This window comes from Notechis scutatus, chromosome 2 (genome assembly GCF_049901735.1).
Source record: "Notechis scutatus isolate UNSWTSFEM ecotype Mainland chromosome 2, rNotScu1.2, whole genome shotgun sequence".
Lineage (NCBI taxonomy): Eukaryota > Metazoa > Chordata > Lepidosauria > Squamata > Elapidae > Notechis > Notechis scutatus.
In genome coordinates, this window is record NC_142010.1 from 163,113,692 (window position 1) to 163,136,553 (window position 22,862).

Consider the following 22,862-nt stretch of genomic DNA (forward strand, 5'->3'; position numbering starts at 1 on the left):
CTCCAATACTACTGGTATAACAAATGGTCTCACAGGATTACTCACCAAATCATCCTCATCCGGACTGTCCTCTCTGCTATTGTATAGCCCCGAGACTACCTGGGTAGTTGTTTGCCATCAGGTGTTTTCTTCTCACGTCTACTTGTCATTACTTCCGTATTCAGTTTTTGTGACACCCCTGAGATCTTTTAGAGGTAACTGTTTCGTACTACGGGGAACCCCACTACTTGGTACATTACTACTTGTGGCACCAGGAATACAAGCCACCTGTTTTCTAACATCTGTTTCTAAAGATAGACACTCCATTGCCCTATGTCCCAGACCTTGGAATAGGAAACACCTTATTGGCCCCATTCCTCTACCACTACCTTTAGCCTCTTCTCCTGCCTTACCCCGTGCTGCTAATGCTCCTATTTGTTGTCTTTTGGGTCCTCCAAACGTAGGACAGAACTCCTTCAGTCCCACATCTAACTCCACAACTGTTTTTTACCATTCCCCCAGTTTCTGGGGGACCCATCTATAAAGACAAGCCTGCCTCAATCCTTTGTCTAAACGAGATCTAAACTCCCTAATCAATAATCTTTCTGGCCAAGTGCAGAACCCAGTTGCCAACTTCCGAAACTCTCTGACATACTCCACAGCAGGCCTCCCGTCCTGCTTTAATGACATTAATGCTTCTTCATATTGATGTATCCTCGACCTATCTTCAAATTGAACTCTGAGTTCATCCAAAAACAAACCAACATCAATTAATTCCTTTGCATGCACTCTGTGCAACTCTGCTGCCCAATCGGCAGCATCACTGTTAACACTGTAATTATCCTGACTATAATAGACCACTGAGAAGGGTAGCAATTTGAATATAATTCTAGGTGGTTCACAATTTGACTTAAAAATAATGCTAATCTATCAGGGTTCCCATCAAAGGAAGTGTTTATAGGAGGTGGACCCCAAACCATTCTTTGGAGCCAATATCCAGACGTGCCTGATGGACCCCAGGACAGAATTGTTTGTCTATTTCCCATCTGCGCATCCCTAAATTCAGCCCTGGAACCTGGAAGTAGTTTAGAGTTTTTACTCTGAGTTCCTGAAAACCCTACTACATCTGCTAGTGATTCATCTACTTCCATAGAAAATGCTCCCTCTGACCGCCTACTCATATCCCTGCTATCTCTGGCACTTGAACTAAAAAAAGATGTGTCTTCTGTTCTAAGTCCCCTCCCTGGACTGTTCCAAACTGTCCGGAGAGTAGAATCACGAATGCTTAATTCACCATACTTGACACGGAGCAATTCCAACGTACTGGCATTTAAACTAGTGGTAGAAGTACTCCACTCAGTCCTTGTCAGCAATCTGTCATTCCCTCCATTTTTCAAATGTCCCGGAGGGCAGTGGCATAAAAGTGGGAGGCTTCCCTTGTGAAACCTTCCTCGTCATATCATCCCTCAACTCCAATCCTGATTTCCGTTCCTTCTGGATTTTCGGCCATACCATGGGCTGAGAATCTTCTTCACATCTTGCGTTATCTGTTTGTCCACATTCCAGAGACACCACATTATCGTCCAATTGGATTGAGGGCTGCTCAGGCAAGACGCCAGCCTCGCCAACAACATTATCTGCCTCCACCTCCAAAACATCTTCTAAACCGCTGCCAACAGCAGTACCTTCAGCCATAATATCACAGATAATGAAATAACATAGGATGTGGTGAGATCCGACTTTCTTCTCAACTACTCTTTGGCACAAATGTGGGGAAAAAATAAGACACTCTTCGTTTCAGTATTTGGTAACACAAAAGCTTATTTTTTATTCCTTCCTCCACAAGGAATCCAAGACAATAGCTAAGCAAATAAAATGAAACCGGATCTAACCCGAGTTTCCTGGGACTCGGTATTTATAATGGTTTTCCCTCATTACTCTTTATTACCCCTGATTGCCTTTATTACCCCTGATTACCATTATTATTTAGGATTACTCATTGTAACTCAATCACATGAATCATGGTTAATGCGTATATCAACCTCACAGCGTTTTACATATACCACGCATATAATTATGATACAGAGTTTATTCCGATGAAGGGGAATGCCATTCTTCAGATTGTCGTGGCTTCAGTTCAAACGTGTGCGTTGCATAGTCACAACAATTTGTCCCTTTACCTAGATTATTATCAAAATATTCATTTAATTTTTTTTACAGTCCTTTACAATCATCTCCTTTTGCAAAATAGATTCATTTAGTCTCCATCTGTAACTGAAGCTCTTTTTTTTCTAAGTATAAAAAAACTGGATTGTGATCAGAAAAAGAATTAGGTAAAATATCAACTTTTAGAATTTTATTTGCAAGGTTTTTAGAAGTCCATATTATATCAACCTTTGAAAAGGATTTATGTCTTTCTCAAAAAAAAGTACAATATATTCTCGAGCAGTCATTTCGTTGCCGCCATGAATCTATTATTACTAAGTTGTCCATCATCTCAAAAAAAAGTCTTTGATAGTTCACCCTGGGAGGATTTAATCCCTTTGGTAGATGTTCTGTCCAAAACTGGAAAAGTCACTCCATTCCAATCCCTTAGCATAAGCCAATTTTATTTTGAAAAAGGTAGTAATTGATCCATAAGATATTTTTAAAAATTACTTTTATCACCATTTGGCATATGAAGTCCAACTACTATTGATTTTATTCTGTTAAATTCAATTTTCACTACTACAAATCTACCATATTCATCTAATAAAAATAACTTAGGTTTAAATTGGGAGTTTTCTGGAAATCTATTCAAGCTCTCGCACCATTCGAAGGGTGTTCATTCCATAGCTAAATGTCTATGGAGATTCTCAGTCATCCATGTCATGAATGAGAATCTCCATAACATTTAGCTATGCAGTTTGGGATGAACACCCTTTGAATGGTGAGGGAGTATGAACAGGGATGAACACCCTTTGAATGGTGAGGGAGTATGAACAGATTTCCAGAAAACATTGCAGACAACAGGAACCATTTGCACTTCAATTTGGGATGTAGAGAACACAAACACATCCCCAACAGCCTGTGCCTGTGTTCAACAGTGGACACAGTGCAGAAAACATCCTGTAAAAAGCACAGTTCCACAACACAGTCTTTTTGCACTACTAAGGTGACCCTGAGGACACAGGTCTGACCTCCAAGTGACCTCAACAACTCTCTAAAAGAATGCAAATGACCAGCTGTCTGCCAGGAATATAAATCCTTCCATTCCCTACCACCCAGTCAGAGTTGAAGAAGCGTCTTGGACGAGAAGCGAAACATCTTCAAAGAAAAACAAGGAAGTCCAGATGCCTTTTGCAAAAGCACCTTTGAGACAACCATGACCTGGATGTCTGATAATCTCTGCAGATACTAGGAGATTTTCTGACTCTGCACTTAAACTGCTATGCTTCCTTGAATCAGAACTAAACAGTATCCATATATAGTTACAATTATCCTTTTTGTTCCACTTATGGTATATGTTTGTGTGTGTTGGCATATGATATGTTTAGAAATGGCGCCTCTTGAGGAAGGAATAACTTATTGTTGGAATAAAATTTAAAATATTAAATCTTCATAGAGTTCTGAAACAATTAAAGGATGATTATATCATTTGTCTAGAAAAAAAAGTCAGGTAAACTAGAAGTTGGACGAAGCACCCTAATGGGTTGCAGGGAACAGTTAGTCTTTCAGTCACTGGGTGCTTTGCAACTAGCCATGCACATGGTTAAGCCTTCTGTTGCAGTCATAGTTGCCAAAAACACATTCACAAAATTACCAGTGCTCTCACAAATCAAGAAAATAGGCAACTTCTTGTATAAACATGGAAACATATCCTCATAAAATTGCTAAGGGCCATTGGTCTCTGGTGGGTTTTAGAGCTCTGAGAGACAGGTAGAATCAATTTTGCTCAAGCCACGGTTTGGAGCCTTCAAAGAGACCCTGGGTTTGCCCACCTTCTTTCTTAATCACTTTCCCTGGAAATAGTTTATAAATTGCTTTGAATATATTTTTTTTAATTTTTATTGGTTTTTAAGACAAACATAGACAAACAAAACATAAAAACATCAAGCCATCTTCCATATATATACATACAGTGTGTCGGTTGGTTTACAAATTGTTTTGTGCTTCCATTTCATAGTCTACAATTACAATTACATTGTATATATTCTCATATTTTTACAATTTTGTAAACAACAAACTAAAAGACTCAAGGTCCATCCCTCCCTTGATAGGACCTGATGGTAAAGACTGCAAGAGCGACACCATTAAAGCCAACATCTTTAACACATTCTTCAGCTCAGTATTTGTAAACAGCAATGGATCATGCCCAGTATTTCCTAGCCGTACCACAGATAACAATAACGATCTAACACATATCGATTTCACAGAAGACAATGTTGAAAAATCACTACGCAATCTAAAACCATCTCTATCTATTGGACCGGATGGAATATGTGCCTACTTCTTAAGAAAGATATCCACTGCCATAGCCAAACCTCTAAGCATAATCTTTGAAAAATCTTTCAGGACCAGCTCCTTGCCTAACCTATGGTCACAAGCCACAGTCATCCTCATCTTCAAAAAGGGAGACCCAAGCCTAGTTGAAAATTACAGGCCAATCTCCTTATGCTGCATCACCTGTAAAGTCATGGAATCAATTATTAACCAATCCATCATCCTCCACTTAGAGACAAATAACCTACTCTCCAATAAACAATTTGGTTTCAGAAAAAAACTATCCTGTAATCTACAACTCTTACACTGCAAAAACATATGGATGACACAACTCGACCAGGGCAAAGCAATAGACGCAATCTACATAGACTTCTGTAAAGCCTTTGATTCAGTGGTACACGACAAACTACTCCTAAAAATAAAATCCTATGGTATCTCTGGACAACTGAATAACTGGATAGAAGCATTCCTGTCAAACAGACAACAAATGGTCAAAATCGGAAGCGTCCTATCAAATCCAGTACCTGTCAATAGTGGTGTCCCCCAAGGCAGTGTTCTAGGACCAACTCTCTTCATACTCTACATAAACGACCTCTGTGATCATATTAAGAGCAATTGCGTTCTCTTCGCTGATGATGTAAAGCTGTTCAATACCACAGACAATACTGCTACCCTACAAAAAGATCTTGACTATGTATCAGAATGGTCAAACAAATGGCAACTTCAAATCTCAACAAATAAATGCTCTGTCTTACATATTGGCAAAAAAATCAGAAAATAAAATACAAGCTGAATAGTCAAGAACTTGTTGATGACCCAAGCTCTGTAAAGGACCTTGGAATACTCACCTCTAATGATCTAAGTGCTAGAGCCCACTGCAACTACATAGCCAAAAGGCATTAAGAGTTGTTAACCTAATCCTACGTAGCTTTTTCTCTGGTAATATCACACTACTAACCAGAGCATACAAAACATTTGCTAGACCAATACTCGAATACAGTTCATCAGTCTGGAACCCACATTACGTATCTGATATTAGCACAATTGAGAAAGTCCAGAAATATTTCACAAGAAGAGTTCTCCACTCCTCTACTCGTTGTAGAATACCTTATGCCACCAGACTTGAAATTCTAGAACTAGAAAACCTTGAATTACGCCGTCTTCGGTCTGACTTAAGCATGGTATATAAAATCATACATTGCAATGTCCTACCTGTCAGTGAATACTTCAGCTTCAACCATAACAACACAAGAGCACACAATAGATACAAACTCAAAGTAAACCGCACCAAACTTGATTGCAGGAAATACGACTTCAGCAATAGAGTGGTCAATGTCTGGAATACTCTACCCGACTCTGTAGTTTCTTCCCCAAACCCCAAAAACTTTAACCTTAGACTGTCTACTATTGACCTCACCCCTTTCCTAAGAGGTCTGTAGGGGCGTGCATAAGCGCACCAACGTGCCTACCGTCCCTGTCCTATTGTTTCTCTTATTCTTTTATTTTTCTTATATGTACCCATTTCATGTATTCATAACTATGTATACACTTATACTTATTACCTTGTAAACAATTGGCAAATCAAAAAAAAAATTTTTCAATCAAATATTAAATACATTAATATCATTGTTAATCAATCATTTGACTATACTTTTATTCATTCATGTTTTAGGAAATAATCCATATTTTACTTAATCTGTTTTATGACAGTTCATATTATCATCTCAAATCTATCCTACAATCATTTTGTAGATATAATAAGAAAAGAATACATCTTTATATATTTATTATTTTCTAAAAATCTACATATTTCATTACCATGTTTTATTGTCTAACCATTGATGGAATAGATCCCAAATTTTATAAAATTGTTTATCATCTTGTTCTCTGATTTCAAATGTCAATCTACTCATTTCAGTACATTCCAATATTTTCTTAATTATTTCCTCCTGTAATGGTATTTTCTCATTTTTCCAGTTTTTGGCAAATACAATCCTAGCGGCTGTTAATACATTTACAATTAGGTATTTCAATTCTTTACTATATATTTCAGGTAAAATTCCCAATAAAAATATCTCTGGTTTCAAGTCTATATGCTTTTTTGTCATTTTTTCCAACCACGTGTGGATTTTAGTCCAATATTTTTTAGCATCCGCACAAGTCCACCACATATAGTAATATGAGCCAGGTGTCTGATGACATTTCCAACATTTTTCAGATTTGTTCTTGAACATTCTTGCTATTCTTGTTGGGGGAAAATGCCACCTGTAAAACATCTTATACAAATTTTCTTTATATGCTGTTGACTGTCATTTTATAATTTTGAGACCACAATTTTTGCCATTTCTCTAAATCAATCCCATATCCAAAATTCTTCCCCCAAGCAATCATTGTTTCTTTAACTTGTTCTTCTTCTAGTTTAATTTCTAATAAATATCCATACAATTTTTTAATCACCTTTTCATCAGTACCTGTCAAAATCTTATCTAAGTCAGTCAGTTTATCATAGAAACCTTCTGTTTTAGAATCTTTATCATACCTTGAATGTATTTGCGCATATGAAAACCAATTCATCTTTATACCTTGTTCCTCTAATTTTTGCATAGATTTAAGTTTACCCTTTTCATTCAATATTTCACCATATCTAACTGTTTGTTCCTTTTTATATATTATAGGATAAGAAAATGCTTCAATAGTCGATAGCCAAACTGGAATTTTCAAATAACACTGTCTTTTAGTCTTCTCCCAGTTTAACCACAGAGACTCTCGTATATAATGTCTTCTAAAAAAGCCCTGTGTTTTAGTTCCTTTATACCATAGAAAAGCATGCCACCCCAACAACAGATCATGTCCTTCTAATGTCAACAATCTAGTATTTCTTAATGTTATCCATTCCTTAACCCACATCAAATTTGTAGCTTGGTAATACAACTCCCAATTAGGCAAACCAAATCCTCCTCTTATTCTGGCATCTTGCAAAAGTTTTAACTTTATTCTCGCTTCCTTACCTTGCCATATATATTTCAACACAATTTTATTTAAATCTTCAAAATAATCTTTTCCAAGCCTAACTGGAATTGTTTGGAACAAATATAAAATTCTGGGTAATATATTCATCTTTTCCTGGAAAATTGTTGTGAACTAGAGAAAAACATGAAAAGAGGAGACTTTGAAGCTTGGTTACTAAAGGCAAGCAGAAAGAAGTAAAGAAACCTAATGAAAGCAGACGATCCACCAGTACAGGATGAAAAAAAAGTGTATCTCTAGAAGAATTCAAGGATATTTGGCAACAATGTCCCCAAAACATTGTACCCAAATCTTTTCAGATTATCCATTACTATAAAAATGGGTTGTTTAACTAAAAGAACCATACTATACATTTTCTGATACTTTTTTGCAGGCTGAGTGATTCAAGCTGCTGTTGCTGACATCAAAGTGACAGTTTTGAGGGCCTTCTTTCAACTCTGTTGTGTTATCCTCCTGCCTTATAAGAGCAAAATTCTTCTCTGACAGCAAGAAAAGTCAGCAGAAAACAAGGCCGGCAGCTGTTCAAGATGTAGCACAAGCCCAACACTCACTCTCCTTATCTGTCATGTGTGCTGTAAAAAGGTATTTGGGCCTCATCCATTCATCATTCATTTAATTTGTATCTACCAGTCAAACATTCAATGATAAATCCTCCCTGCCCATGGCCTCTACCTGGTTATCCAGCTATAGTTCTGGCCTGCTCTCTTGAGGTAGTACTGTCCCCCTGACAATACCCAAACTGTCTGAGGATCCTGATAAACAGATACCGGTGGTATCACAGGCCATCAAATGGTGTAAAGAGGAGGAACCAGGATGAGGCCCAGCTCCTGTCAAGAGCAACTCATGCTGTCTCTGATCATTGTCTCAATAAATCTCCCCCCCCCAAAGAAAAAAGAGATAGGTAATGGCTGACAATTGGATCTCCTCAGATGTGGGCCTCCTCCAAAGATTATGTGAACAACATTTCTGTTACTGATCACTAGAGTAATTCAGAGGGTAGTTTTGTTCTATAAAATATTATCAAATGGCTGCAAAAACACAGGAACTGGCAGTGTCCAGCGAGGCCATGATGTCAGTATTACTTAATAGCCATACAATTGCATAGTATCTCATAAAGAACAAGTTATGTCCAATAAGTCAGAAGATTTGAACAATCTTAGTCAGCAAAGTTAGGAAGTTATTTGTTACATCAGCTGCTATTACATAAAGAATGGCAAGCAAGGGTGGCAAAGCATTGCTATTCAAACTACAAAGTAGGCTTTAGCTACTTAACATCAATCTTACACTTACGTGAAAGTTTTGTTAAAGATCAACTTTAAAAATGTACTGCAGTTTAGTAATTAAGAATTTTGGACTCAGCCCAAGGAGACTCAGGTTCAAATTGACTCAGCCATGAAGCTTAATGGTTGACCTTTGCCATCCACACTATCTTTCAGTCTAACTGCACACAGTGCTTTTAATAAAAAAATTGAAAAATTATGTATGTCTTATAAAAAAAATGACTTCACCTCCATGTGAACTGTAACAATTAGCAAGGCAAGGGAATGTGCATTGCTCTAAGGATCAGATGATGTGATAGCTATATAATAACCAAAGGAGGGAGGATCAAAAAAGTCGAAACAGCGTCTGGGACAATTTGATTCATGCCATGCCCATTTAGATACAAGTGAAAGGATTAGGGTTTCATATAATTTTAATTGAAATAAAGATCCTTAATTTTCTTTTGAATGGTTAGGGAATTGTGAAATACAGACCTTGAAATTGGCATACAAGTCCCATCTTTTTTTTTTTCCTGGCTTTTAAAACAAGTAAATGACTTTAACATTTGTTCCTCATCAATATTAATCTATTCAATTTAGTTTTAATGAAATAATAATACTGTTTAAACTTTAAAGTCAATCACTCTCAGCTATTTTAGTATTTTGATGTAGAAATGAAATAAACTGAGGTTATAATGTTTCTCTAGTTGATTTTAAACTTTCAGTACATTCAGTGGAATTAAAAGTTTTACCCTTCCCAAATTCCTTTCTATACAGAAATTTTCTCACCTCCCAACCTTGTTTTTCTTGCACATTTGTACAAGGCATAAGTTATCCATGGGCCAAATGGATATTTGGATGCAAGGAGCAGGGAGGATACTGTAAGTTAGCTTTGGAAAGACAACTTTGGCCCTTGTTCCTCACAAACAATGTACCTTATGATAAGAAAATTGCTATCTACCCAGAATCGTATTCATTTTATTTCCCCATTCATTGCATTTATGGGAGTCTAATCTGATTAATTGTGCCAAAGGAGTGGCAAAGTACAAGTTGTACTGAGTAGACCAAATGTGGCAAAGTACAATAACACCGAGTAGACCAAATGTGGATTCTTCTTTTGCCTCCAGAAAAATCACTACCTTCACCTGGGGCCCGCAGAAGGCAATAAATACTTTCCCTGAGCAGGTGAATAGGAATTTGGAGAATGAGATTAAGGGTGCTTTTTTTTCTGACTATGGAAAGAATGAATTAATGAACATTTTATTACAATCCAGGACCAGGTCTCAGTTGAAACTAGAACAGATCAAGTTAAAACAACCAAATACAATTTTAAAATACAATAAAATCTCATTAGTTGTCAGTCACCTATTTATTTTATGGCTTGGGCTCACAATTTATCTATTGGCTAAATGATTTCAGAATGTTTAACTTTTAGGAAAAAGTATAAATGCTTTGATCTAAAAGGCCAGGTAGTTTATTTTTTAGTTTGGAGTTACGAATTAGTTGGGATGGAATTCTCTATAAAATCTACAACTCAAAAAGTCATCTTCTAAGAACTCAATTTCATCAGAGGCATAGGGCTGTGAGAAGTTTTATATCCAAATATATTTTATTCTTTGTATCGTTTCCATTTTCCCTTAAAATATTAACAGAACCCACAATGGTCTGAAAATCAGTGTCTCCACTAGATAACTGACAGTGAAACTGAAATTAAATTAATCAAATAAAAATAGCAAATGGAAGAAAATCCTTTAGTCAAATTTCCTCAAACCTCCAAATAAGTTACCCAAACCTGATCCACATATCAAAGGATAAGGGCTGCAAACACAGATTTAATTAAATTAGGCCTCTGAAAGGAACTGCATGATCATAAGAATAAACATACCTACACCTGCACACACATGCCCCTCAAGTGTCACCTCAGAATCAGCATGTAGATTGACACACACACCCCACAAGCTCCCCCTATAAAAATCTGCTGCTGTACCAAATTTCTCCGCAGCCTGCCTCTAAATGCAAAATGTTTTGCTTTTAGGAATAAATATTCTTTCCTCACAGCTATCTGAATCTCATTTTTATTTATTCTTGGATTGGAACCCCAAATTATTCTTCTGACAGGGACATCTTCCATGATTCTGGAGACAAAGAGTAATGTGAAAGTAATGTGCCATGCTTTTTCTTCCCTGAAGTTGGCAAGAACTACATGCCGCAGGTGAAGTGTTAGAGGCAAATCTATCTACCCTGATGAGGAATTCTGGATGAGACAGAGGAGGTGCTTGCGCAGGGACAACAGGAAGCCTCGCAGAAGGTAGAAATAAATTAGGCAAAGGTGATAAGAGATAGAGGATCCTGACACACACAAAAAACAAATCTGCCAAGGCATCTCCAAATACATTCCAAAGCCATCTTGTTAATTCTAGATATCTAGATTTCAGTAAGGCATTTGATAATGATGACCACAGCTTTCTTCTTGATAAAATGAAACAATCTGAGACTCAATTATCTCATTGCCAGATGGCTTTGCAAAAGATGAATTATTGTACCCAGTGTGTGGTTTTTAATCTAGGTCTTCACAGAAGGAGTTACGCAATTGGGTATCTCAGGTTTCTTGCCTTGTCCCAGTGCACTTCACCATTTTTATAACTGACTTAGAAAAAAGGATATAAGGGATGCGGAGTAAATTTGCAAATTATGTATGATCAGGGTGTATTGCTAATACACCAGAAGACAGGCTCAAGGTTCAAAAGCTTTTTATCATGGGCCTTTCCCAACAAAATGCAGTTCACTGCTGAGAAATATATGGTATAGCTTTTAATTAGGCAAAATCAAATATACAGATATAACATAACAGGTTCAGAAGTAGAATTTGTGAGAAGAATCTGAGCACAATTTAAGAATGAGCCAATATGCTGAAACTGCCAAATAGCCAATAAAATTTTAAGCTGCATCAAAGTATAATGTTGAGATCACAGGAAATAATAATTCCACTTCCTGCTGCATCTGGTGTCTAGTTTCAGTCACAATACTAGACACAATACAATACTGAAGAACTGGAAATAATGCAAAGAACAACAAAGTTATGTAGTGGTTTTAGTATATTTCACCTAAAAAGAGGAGGCTAAGGTGAAATATAATAGCAATACTTGAAAGCTATCCCAGGGAAGAAGGTGTGAATGTATATTGTGTCAGAGGGTCAGTGATTGACAAGTTTACAGAGAGAAATTAAAACTCAGATAGAGGAATTCCTTGACAATGACAGCTATTAAGTAGCCTTCCTCCTGAGATTGTAAGTGCTCAATAACCAGAGGTTTTTAGGCAAAGATTGGACAGCGCTTTGTCTGAGATTCCTGCTCAGGGTAGGGGGCTGGACTAGAAGAACTTCAGGGTCCCTTCCAATTCTTTAAAATATCCCTTTCTGCTGATCAAATTGGGCACAAACTGTGAAGGAATAGAGACTTGACTGGGATTAGAGAAGGAATAACTGAACCATTAATGGAGGAGCTTCAGAAAAGATTACTTTGTTCTGTGAAAGAGCAAAAATTGAGAAAGAAACTCAAAATAATTCTGTGCCAGGATTATTTTTGAATGAGGTAGTGGGCAAGGAGAAGGAGGGGAAGACAAGTTGGTTATGCAGGGTTAATATGAGACAGATTACAAGTACTTTATTAATTACAAATTGCATTAAGTTTAAAAAATAGTTGTGTTTTTGAGATCATCTAGGATTGCCTGAAACATTTTGAGTTCAGCACCTGTTAATCAATATTGAAGTCATTCCTGTTTCCCAAAGTAGTCACTCTGAGATCTGCAACAGAATGTCAGGAGGAGTGCTCTATCCTTGTTTTGACTCCTGATGTCAAATCTGTGACAATAGATTAGATGGGGGGAGGGAGGGAGACAACATCTGGTTTGTACTTAGTGGTCATCAATTAAACAAACATGAAAATTGCCTGCAATATATGACCTAAAAATTGATGCGATTGTAAATGTCAGGTCTGCTATCACTTATTTGGCACCTTTCTGGCATCCTGGCATCAAAGACTCCGGAGAAAGGGGGAACATGGGGGTGGAGACAAATGGGCAATAAACCTGTATATGTATGTGGTGGGAAAAGGGGAGGGGAAAATGAAACCTGATGAAGAGCAGGGAAGCTCAGAACCAGTTTGTGCCAGCACTCAAGGCTATGCACCCTGAGAAAGAATGTGGATTATGCCAAACTTCTCAGTGAAGAAAGACTGGTCATGGGGGAAGGCTGAGATGAGGGAAAACATTTAGCAACTTTTTTTGTGTGGGAAACTTAATTCTAGCCTGACTCTGCTGTAACAAGTATCCTTTAGTAAAAGAACCTATCACTCAAAGGAGTTGAGGGTTTTTCTTTCCTAAGGGACCTACCTGGGGCAGGCTGACATTTGGCTAGAACTGCACTAGCAACCAACTCAGAGAGACACTTGTACAAAGTAAGTCAGCTCATGAGAATGACCAAGAGGATGTTGAAGTCTGGGTGGGATGCAATGTCTTTGAGACTATGTGATAGAATAGACCTGCTTGAGTGGCTGAGCGATGGTCACTGGGGGTAAGAAAGAAAGAAGACTGGGAAGAGAAGCCATTCAGAATAATGTTCACACACAGTAGCTGGGGGAGCTGCCAGAGTGAACCCCATGTGGAGATAGAGGAGGAGATGACCCAGGGCAATGCAGATTGGGAAGACAAGATGCTGGACTGCACCACTGAGTATCTACAGGGAGCTTTTGGAAACCTCAAGATGTAAAAAGTCCTGGCATGGAGGGCACCGCCAACTGCCCAACCAGTGCAAGCCCCCACTGATGATGGCACGTCTATGCCCAGCACTGCAGTTGCAGTGACACAACCCCAGTAGCTCAAGGGCAGAGTCCAGTTCCACAACTTGCTTCCACCCCAGGAGCCCTAGTTTGAGCTGTGCCACTGAGAAGGAGAGGTCACCAATCACCAACTCTCAGGGTGAAGTACAATGGAAATTCTAAGCAAATGGAGTTCTTCTAGGCCCAGGTCTGGACCTACATGCAGGAGTATGTGCCAGATATAACCACCAAGGGGGTGAAGGTGTGGTGCATAACCATGGCATTGGAGGGGACTGCAGCCAAGTGGATAGTCACCCTCCACAATGATGATGCCCCAGAACTCTGGAATTTAGACTGCTTCATGGGGCCCCTGTTTGAAGATCCCGTGGCTGATGCAAAGCCAGAACCCAAATCAAGACCATAAACCAGGGCCGCCAGTCCATAGCTGCCTACACTGACATGCTGGCTGACAGGCCACAAGACATGCTGATAGAGTGCTTCCAGGATGGGCTGAACAATGATGTTTACAACACTTGCATCTCCAGAGGTGTGCCCTCCCACTCTCCATTACATTCTGGCTGAGGAGGTTGAAACTGACATGGCTTATTCAAGGAACCAGCCTGAGCAGATGTAGTGGAGATCCCCTCCAGAGAAAAAAGAAGCCCCGAAGTCACCAGCCCACGAACAGAGCCCATACCGACTGTTTTAAGGGTAGGAAAGAGTGGCACCAAGCTGCCAAGTGCTGAGCCACTTGTCCAACTCAGAAAACAATCCTGGAGCCCATCAAAAGACCAGAAAAGTGTTCTGGTTAGGCTCCCTCGGCGACGGACCAAAATCCGCGATCGTTCACGGTTTCGGTTTGTGCTTGCCGCTTGAGGGTCCCAATTTACTTGATTTGGGGCCGAAGCCACCCTGTAGAGGTGGCGAAGAAGGGGGAGACTGCCAGTTGGGTTGAGAGGAGCCGCATCTCCCCTCCTTGGCTAGGCATAAAGCTTTTCTCTGAAGGCGGTTGCAGCGGTGGTCAAAATGGCCACCCCAAAGTGGAAGATCTGACCGGGCAAGATTGTGCAGGAGCTGAGAAGAAGAGGACAGCTTGGGCTAAGCAGAATTAATATCTGAATACAAGGTACCCTGGAACTAAAATACTTAAGAACTTTTGAAAAAGATTTTTAAAGTGGCACTAGAGAAGAAGGGGGGAAAAGATTTGACAGCTGGAAGTGGCTTTGAACTTTGAGAGAAATGTTAGAAGAAGAAATTAGTGAAAAGGATCTTGACACCAATAGGCATTTAAAGCTGAAATTGAAAGTGTCAAAGGGAAAATAAGGAGCTTTTGAAACTTAAAAGCCAGAAAAGGAGAAAAAGCGGAGGAAGGAAAAAAGGGGGTGGAACTTGGACATATTAAAGAGTGCCACCTGATGTTAAAAGAAATTAATGTGAACTTTTAAAAGATTTTTAAAGAATAATGAAGTAAATGAAACTTTGCTACAATCAAAATAGAGCCCCCAGAAAGTGAAAGTGGAGCTTGGAACTTAGTAACAAAGAAAGAAGTAAGAAGAAACTATTCTGGAACTGTTTGATGATTTTGGAAACTGGACATTGGATTATTAGAGGATATAATTGAAATTAACTCTGGGAAGTAATTTTATAGAATTTGGTTGTCTAAAAATACTGGGAAGTTGTTGAAAGATGGCAGAACTCTATCTGGAACTGAAACTGGAATTAAAAACATGAAAGAACAGCTGCAAGAGAAAGGAGAATCATTTGGCTTTGTTCTGCAATCTCTGGAAATGGCGGTCTTGGAGTATGAGGATCAGCAAAAAGTTTCAGACGAAGAAGACTTGAATAAAGGAGAGGCCATCTTTAACAAAAAATTGGGACAACGAGGTTTGAAATTCAAAGAGGGGAAAAGGGGACTTAAAACTGGAGATTAGAGAAGGTAATTAGAAAAAGGAACAGTGTGAAAAATCAACAAAATACAAGGAAAGAGTGGAAGCGAGGATTACAGAAGGAAGCATTAAAGAGAGAGGGGGACAAAAATTGGAGTGAGAAAAAGAGGGGAAAAATAAAGGGGAAAAGAAGTTACAAGAAACAGAATCAGGAAATAAAGAAATATGAGAAACGAACAAGAATTAAAGGAAATTGTTTGATAGACACAGAGACAATGGTTGAAAATATAATTAAGATAGAGGATTCTGCATGGTAACAAGGGATTATAAATACTTGTTTCTGAGGATGAAGACCTGGCTTGGAACACAGCGCTTTGACGACGATGCGGAACTGCGGGCGGGTGTGACTGACTGGCTCAAATCTCAGATGTCAAAGCGCTGTGTTCCAAGCCAGGTCTTCATCCTCGGAAACAAGTGGTAGTCGCTTGGTGCAAGATCGGGGCTGTAGGGCGGATGAGGAAAAATCTCCCACTTGAAAGCATTCAGGACTTCTCGAGTGCCGTAGTTCGGCCATTTTTAAACTTAATGCACCATTGGCGCACTCCACCTTCAGTGATGATGTTGTCCCTGTACACTTCACATAGTTGCCGAAAAATTTCAATCGGTTTATGGTTTTTTGCCAACAAAAACCTTATCACTGATCGCACCTCACAACTCAAGGGATTTTCAATTGCAGCACACATTTCAAACGTTTGCTGTGAAATAATGGGCAACAATACGAATCTCCCACTAGCACCACTAGATGCAGACTGAGCGGCGGACGCACAGACCAAAGATGGCCATGCTAGCTCCGCCCCTTCTTGCTACAGATGAAAACGTAATCTATTTTGTGGATAGCCCTCGTATTTTCCCTAATTTTGGCTGTATCAACAATGTTCATATTGTTTTTTAATATGTACTTCTTGTAGGCAGATTATATCAAATTTTAATTTCTCTAATTTATAGAAGGTTTCCCTTCTTTTAACGGCTGAGTTGTCCATTTATATTAATTGTAATCAGTTTTTTCTCTTCCATGATTATACTTTATAGGTAGGTTTGGCAGCTCTCGTGGATCTTGGTTCACGTTCTTTGGCTTCCTCCTTTCCACCTACTGCACCTTCTTCTTTTTCAGTCATCATTTGGCAGTCCTCTTGGAGTTCAATTAGTGAAATTTCTTTTTCTGCCTCTTCCTCCCCTCTGAAAAATTCTGTATAAAATGATTCAGCTTTCTCAATTGAGTCAATTCTATATCTCTGTTCTTGTCATGTGAACATTAAACCTTCTGGAATCAGCCATCTATAATTCACCTCTTTTTTAAGTAGCAATTTGGTCAAGAATCGGTATTCTCCTCTCATCTCTCTCTCTTCTGGGTACTTGTTTCAAGACCACAATCTCCTTATCTTTGTATTTCAATGTTTTCTCTCTTGCCACTTGCAATATTTGCGTTTTAATGGCTTTCTTTGTAAGTCTGATGTGAACTTCTCTTGGTAAGCTATTTCTCATTGCATATCTTGTGAAGACTCGATAAACCTCATCTATTCCATCCATCATCTTCTCTTCAGTTATTTCCAAAGCTTCAGCCAATATTTCTATCATTATCTCAGCTAGATTTTGTCCTTTTTCTTTCTCTATGTTTTGGAATCTAAGATAAAATTCTGATCTGTCCATCTCCCATCTCAGCATACCACTTTTATCTTGTTCAACCACAGTTAATCTCTTATCAATGTCTTCAATCTTCTTGTCTCTTTGTTTATCTTCTTCTTCAATTTTTTGGAGTCTCTCATTATACTTCATCATCATTTGTTGAATGTTCTCCACTTTTTCATCGGTTTTCCCTGTTCTTTGTTCAATGTTCTCTATTCTCTTTTCAATATTCTCTGATCTTGTTTGAATATTTTGAATTCCTTACATAATCATCTGCAGGGTCACTTTTTCTTGTTCTTTTTCTTGCCTTAACATTGTCTGTATTAAGCATTGTCCTCCAGATGGTGGAGAGGAAGAAGTAGAAGTTGAGGAACCAGGAGCTGTTAATTTCCTACTCATTTTGAGCAATTCAAAATCTTCAGGTTCTTCTAGACCTTAGTCCAATTATGAAATAACCAATTGCAGTTCCAAATAAAAATAATAGGAAAAAATAAGCCAAATAGTAATAATAATAAAAAAAGAAAAAAAAATTATTCAGGTTCTTGTATACCTTAATCCAATCGATTGGTTAGATAACAGTAAAAATTCAAAAATGAAGGAAAAGACCATAAACACACACAAAAAAGAAAAAGTTGTAAAATCCTAAAAAAGGTGAAAAAGTGAAGAATAAAAGGCTAAAAGAAGAAAGAAAAAATTCTTCAGGTTCTTCAACACCTTAATCCAATTAAGAGGTCTCAAATATAAAAGAATGCATAAAAATAAACCAAAAAAAGAAGAAGAAAGAAACCAATATGGAAGGTAGATGGAAAGACAAAAATGCCAGGAAGGGAGAGAGAAAAAAAGGCTACTGCCTTAAAAAGAAAAGGAAGGGAATCATTAATACTAAAGCTTTTTCTTTAAAATAAAAAGCAAGCATAGAAATTTAACTTCCAAAGACAAGAAAAAACAAACAAAGACAAGTTCCAAAAATCCAAAAATCCAAATAGCTATTATAAAAATAAGTAAACTGATGAGGAGGGGTAGCACAGCTTAGAAAAAATAAAAAGAGCACACTGCACTTTGCTTAATTATCCAAGGCTCTTGTTATAACTCTCTTCTCCAAAGACTTATCACCTTTTCTTTTCCTATAAGCTTCAGCACCAGACTCCAGCTGCTGATAGAAACCCAGAAGAGCACCTGCAATAATACTCTCCCATGCTCTTCCCTCTATCTTATCAAACAGGCTCAAAGTCCTTGAAAAGAAGTCTCAGTTCTTTCTCAGCTTTATCTGGTCAAAAGAGAAATAGAATATTTCCAAGCCTCTAGTTGGCAGTGTTACAAAGTTTCTTTAGCTTTCACTTCCCCCTCCTTTTCCAAGCAAAATATAATAAGAATTAATTAAAAAAAGAAAAATATATTTTAAAAAAAACCTAAAAGGGAGTCTCTGGCTTAAAATATTATAAAGTCAAAAAGGAGAAAAAGAATAGATGAAAGAAGGGAAAAAAACCAGACCAGTTTCAAAATATAAGATCATGGGTAGAAAATCCAGCAATGAAAAAAAAATTACTTTGACATTCCTGTTTAAAATCGCCGCTTAATCACTTTTGTCAAAATTTTTACAGATTCTTTCTTTTCCTTAGGGTGTCCTTTCGAATCTTAAAATAAAGAAAAAGTTCTCACCAAACCGGCACACTCTCTCTTTCCGTTCTCTTTTAGAGCTGTCCCAACTTCAGCAGCTTTAATGGCTGCCTCTTTGCCGCTGGCAAAAAGAGCTTCTCCAGGATCTACCAGGGACTTTGCAGTATCCCTGGGATCAACAGGATGTGCTCTTTACATTCACCATCTCTTCAGGACGGTTTAGATCCACTTGGACCGTCCAGGAGCAAAGATATCGGCAGCGATCTCAGGCCTCCAAGATCGCATGCCGTATCGTCGCGACGTCAGCTCCACCCCCCCAGAAGAATAAAGTTTTATTAGATCAAAAAAGATGCCAGGACATGAGCAGTCAAAGGAAGCAAACACTCATAAGGGCTTATAGATTCATAGTCAAAGAAACAAGACAGTGGGGTGGATAGCTATAGTACAGAAGAATGCAGCTGCACAATGCAACCAAAAAGAGAAGAATTGTGGTACTTGGCATCTCACACTTCTGTGAGGAACAGAAACAAATGTGTGCAGACTTAACCCCTCCATGAGAACTGCATGGATGAGGAATATGTATAACACTTCAAGCATTTTAACAACTCCACTGGTAACTATTTTTTTCCACTCATCCATGCCCATTGACAAATGCTAATGCTAAAAGCAGCTACTATCACTGTGGACTTTGGAATCCTAGGAAGGAAATTTACATATTACATATCTGAGAGCAAAGATTTTTCCAGTTGTTCAATCCATGAAAGAGGCCTGGAAACAGAAAAATACAGCAAGTTAATATCTGTGCTCAGAAATGATGTTTAAGAGGGAAAAATGGAGTTTCTGGTGCCACGGAGTTGTGGTTAGCATAAGTGTTAGCTTACTGATACATTTAATGGCAAATTACAGTTGGGATTTAGTATTGGACTCAGGATAAACATTTCTATTGGTATTGGAGTTAAATTAGAATTAGAATTAGCACTGAGAAATATACATGGATGTAACTATTCAGACAGTACTCAAGGCAGATTTTCTGCTCCCATCTGCTATTATGTGGCCTAATGTACAGATGCACCAGCTACATAATTAACCATGACGTTGTCTAGCACTCTTAGCATGGCTATGAGGCAATGGCTCCTACATGTCTTTTGCTTCTAGGCATAATCTAGGTCTATCTCAGCCCTTTCAATTGTTCTCTAGTTTTATGATCATCTCTCATGACTGCTGTACCAATTCTGATCACTATAAGTAATAAGATTTAAAGCAAGGTTAGGATTAGGGTTAAAGCAGAGGTGGTATTCAGCCAGTTCTTTTTTTTTTTTTTTTTTTTTTGTAAATTTTTTTTGAGTTTTCACAAAGAGAAAAAAAATACAAATAAAACATCTTTTTTGAAAGTAGCGTAATCCCGGGTTACATTTCTTCATACAGACACAAATTCAGGTTCATGCTCATTTTTATATTCTATTTCATATCTTATTACTATTTTACATTTTCTGCATAGCTTCTCCCCTCTTTTAATTTTCTAGGAAGGCTAGACTATTTGCTTTAACATCTTCCCATGGTAAATTTGATGTATCTGTTCACAGAGTTGATATGTTTGGTGAATGTTTCCAATTCCTGTGTTTTGATCTTGACCCACGTATTTTCCACATACCTATACCAATGAGTGGGTGGAATTCTTATGAAGGAGTCTAGGGCTTTGGTTTCTACCTCTTTCATGTAGAGATTGACCACAATGGGGTACACAGGTAAACCCATGGCACTGCTGGGTTCTAGTTTGTAGAAACTTCATTGCATTTAAAATAGATAGGGGTCAAGCAAAGTCCAGCAAGGCACATATGTGCTCTAGGCTAAGGTTGGTTCTGAAGCTGCCACAGAAAATATCCCAAGCAGTGACAGTACCACTTTATACTGCACTCATGAAGCCACAGTTCGAATACTACACCCAATTTTGGTCACCATGATACCAAAAAAATGTTGAGAGCCTAGAAAGTGTGCATAACAGGGCAACAAAGATGATAAGGGGTCTGGGGCTAAATTGTGTGATGAACAAGGTATAAGAGAACAAGGTATGTCTAGCCTATCAAAGAGAAGAATTAGGGTGATCAACAGGAAAAGCATTGGTAAGATTGCAGTCTGTCACTTATACTATTCAACATGTTCACAGGAATAGTTATGAGAAACGCATATTTGCATACCATTAGGGTTAAAATTGATGGTATGGATATCAGCAACTTCTGATACACAGATGATGCAACATTGCTCAGAGAAAGAAAGGAGGATCTAAAGTGGCTAATCCTAAGAATCAAAGATGAAAGTGAAAAATTTGGACTTCACCTTAACATCAAGAAAACAAAGAAAATGATAACTGCAAAGAACACAATAGTCAGAGTGCAGATATTGTCAATCAACATTAAAACAGTAAAGGAATTCATCTTCCTGGGTTTTAAAATCAACCAAAGTGGTGACCTCAGCTCTGAGGTCCAGAGGCGTATAGCACTTGAAAGAACTGCAAAGTCTGGCATAAATAACATCTGGAAGTGTAAAGACATCAACCTCACAACCAAATGCAGATTAGTTAACGCAATACTTTTTCCAATTCCTACTTATGGCTATGAACTCAGACTCTGAAAAAGGCAGATAGGAGAAGAGTGGATGCCTTTGAACTGTGGTGATGGAGGTGACTATTGGGCATCCCTTGGACTGCAAAAATAACAAAAAAGTCCTAGACCGAACCTCACCAAAAATATCAGTTGAAGCCAAGATCACCAAACAAAGGCTATGACAGTGAGAGCTAACTCACTCGAAAATCATCATGCTGGGAGTGATCAGTGGAAAAAGGAGAAGGGCAGGGGTGTGATCCAACAGGGTTAACTACCGGTTCGGTGATTTATGAGGTTCGGTGATTTACGATGTGCTTCCCTGCATGCTGCGCACGTGCACCTGTAAATTGTCATCAGCATGCTGCGTGCAGAGAAGCAGCCTTTGAAACAGCCCTCTTGTCCTGCATTTTTAACTGCAGCTGTGCCTCATTCGGCAGCTGAAGTTGAAAAATCAGGAAATAAAGGTCAGGTAAGAGCCTAGATGGGCGGATGGGCAAAAACATCAGCAGACATAGAACCGGTTCTATGTCTGCTGCTCTTCAGAGCTACTAGTTCTACAGAGGTGGACAGAACCGGTAGAAACCCACCCCTGGAGAAGGGGCCACCCTAGCATCTGCTGACTGAACACTATAAAGGATGACACCGGGATGTCAGTCGCAGATCTGAAGGAGGTGGTACGAGACAGAGGGGTGTGGAGGGTGCTGATCCATAGAATGTCCAAGGCTCAGACACAACTGAATGGCTGGGGAAAATTCTTCTCATAATCTTCATGAAAATTGCTGGGATGGAAAAGAAGACTTTAACCTATTTGTTTACTATCATTCTCTGCTAACATCAGCTGTCTTTTGGGTTCTTCCTCATTCCCTTTCCACTTACCTTTTGGACAACAGAAAGGTAAACCAACCTCAAATTTGCTGCCACCCCCCCCCCCCCCCCATTGCAATCCTTATTCTCAGAGGTGGTATTCAGCAAGTTCTGACCAGTTTCGGAAAACTGGTAGCAGAAATTTTGAGTAGTTCGGAGAACTGGTAAATACCACCCCTGTCCCCACCTATTCTCTGCCTCCCGAGTCCCAGCTGATTAGCTGGATCTTCTTTTGTTGCCCTGCACAGGAGAACGGAGCTGGAAAGCAGGTTAGGGGGGTGGGGAGGGAATGGAGATTTTGCAGTAACCTTCCCCTGCCACCCCTACCAAGCCACCCCCACCAAGCCACGCCATGCCCACCAAGCCACACCCACAGAACTGATAGTAAAAAAATTGAATCCCACAACTGCTTATTATGCCACAATCATATTGCTCGCAAATCTACTACATGCTAAGGAAAGGGATGAGGTTTGACAAAGTTTTGAAGAGGGCTAAAATGGCTAAAACCAACTCCAGGAAACATTCAAGATGATCCAGGTGCTAATGGATGCTGCTGTAGTGAAGTAGAAGAAGAGTTCTAAACCCATGGACCCAATAGAAAAAGGACAGAAACTGATGAATGAGTTAGAACAATTTGGAATAGTTGCAGGA